A 1,786-nucleotide genomic window follows, 5' to 3' on the forward strand; every position below is an offset into this window, starting at 1 on the left:
AGAAGTCTGTGAGCCTCTACATCTGTATTAGTCAAGTACTGTCAGAGCCTCTCAGGAGATAGCTATATTTAGGCTGGCTTGCCCTTCCTTCAGTCTCTGTTCCATAGTTAATCTCTGTAACTCCTTACGTGGGTATTTGGTTCCCTCTTTTAAAAAGGAATGAAATGTCCACCATTTGGTCTTTCTTCTTCTTGAGTTTTTTGTGGTTTGTGGGTTGTTCTTCCTGTATTCCAAACTTTTGGGCTAATAACCACTTATCAGAGAGTGCATACTGTGTTTGTTCTTTTGTGATTGGATTACCTCACTCAGGATGATATTCTCCAGATCCATCCAATTCCCTAAGAATTTCATAAATTTATTGTTTTTAATAGCGGAGTAGTACTCCATTGTGTAGATATACCACAGTTTCTGTATCCACTCCTCTGTTGAGAGACATCTGGGTTGTTTCCAGGTTCTGGCTATTGTAAATAAGGCTGCTATGAACATGGTGGAGCATATGTCCTTATTACATGTTGCAGTATCTTTTGCGTATATGGGGGCCTCTCTCTTGCTCTCAGTGTCCTTGCTGGGGTGGGTGGTCCAGGGTTTCTTACTTCTTGGAGGCAATGTAGGACATGAGGTCCACTACTCCGTAGTTGTAGCCTTATTCATTGTCATTCCAGGGAATGAGCTTTACTAATTTGTCATCGAGAGTAATGCCAGCGCCAGCATCAAAGGTGGAAGAATGGGAATGGCTGTTGAAGTCACAGGAGACAACCTGGTCCTCGGTGTAGCCCAGGATGCCCTTTAGTGGACCCTTGGATGCCTGCTTCACCATCTTCTTCATGTCATCATACTTGACAGGTTTCTCCAGGCAGCATGTCAGATCCAAAATGAATCCATTGTGGGCAGGAACATGGAAGGCCATGCCAGTAAGCTTCCCGTTCATCACTGGGATGACCTTGCCCATAGTCTTGGCTGAACCAGTGGATGCAGGGATGATATTCTGGGCAGCCCCATGGCCATCATGCCACAGCTTTTCAGAGGGGCCATCCACAGTCTATGGCATCACTAGACACTATGCCCAAGTTGTTATGGATGACCTTGGCCAGAGGGACTAAGCAATTGTTGGCATAGGATGCATTGCTGACAGTTTTGAGTGAGTTGTCATAGTTCTCGTGGTTCATACCCATCACAAACAGGGGTACATTGGCAGAAGGGACAAAGATAATGACCCTTTTGGCCCCACCCTTCAAGTGGGCGCTGGTCTTCTCCATGGTGGTGAAGATACCAGTAAACTCTACAACATACTCAGTACCAGCATCACCTCATTTGATGTTAGCAGGATCTCGCTCCTGGAATGTGGTGATGGGCTTCCAGTTGATGACAAGTTTCAAGTTTCCCATTCTCAGCCTTGACTGTGCCATTGAATTTCTCATGGGTGGAATCATACTGGAACATGTAGACCATGTAGTTGAGGTCAGTGAAGGGGTCATTGATGGCAACAATCTCTACTTTGCCAAGTGTAGAGTAGAAGGCAGCCCTGGTAACTAGGCACCCAATATGGCCAAATCCATTCACACTGACCTTCACCATCTTGTCTGTTGGACTATGCTAGCACTGCAGGAGAAGATGTGGCTGTCTGTGGAACAGGGAGGAGCAGAGAGCTACATTATATTCTTATGTGGACCTATCCCTCAGTCTCCTTTCAAGCCTTCTGCCACACCCTACACTGTATCCCTTATTTTCCAAGTATTCCTCATTTTGTTTTTGTGTTATGTGTATTCTACTACCCTCTTACTTTTCT

The 1,786-nt window shown here is 45.4% G+C and overlaps 1 pseudogene; it reads right to left on the bottom strand.

Moving 5' to 3' along the window:
* Positions 1-643: 643 nt before the first annotated feature.
* LOC116097614 lies at positions 644-1,575 on the bottom strand (annotated as a pseudogene).
* Positions 1,576-1,786: the final 211 nt, after the last annotated feature.

The sequence above is a fragment of the Mastomys coucha genome, unplaced genomic scaffold (assembly GCF_008632895.1).
Source record: "Mastomys coucha isolate ucsf_1 unplaced genomic scaffold, UCSF_Mcou_1 pScaffold19, whole genome shotgun sequence".
NCBI lineage: Eukaryota > Metazoa > Chordata > Mammalia > Rodentia > Muridae > Mastomys > Mastomys coucha.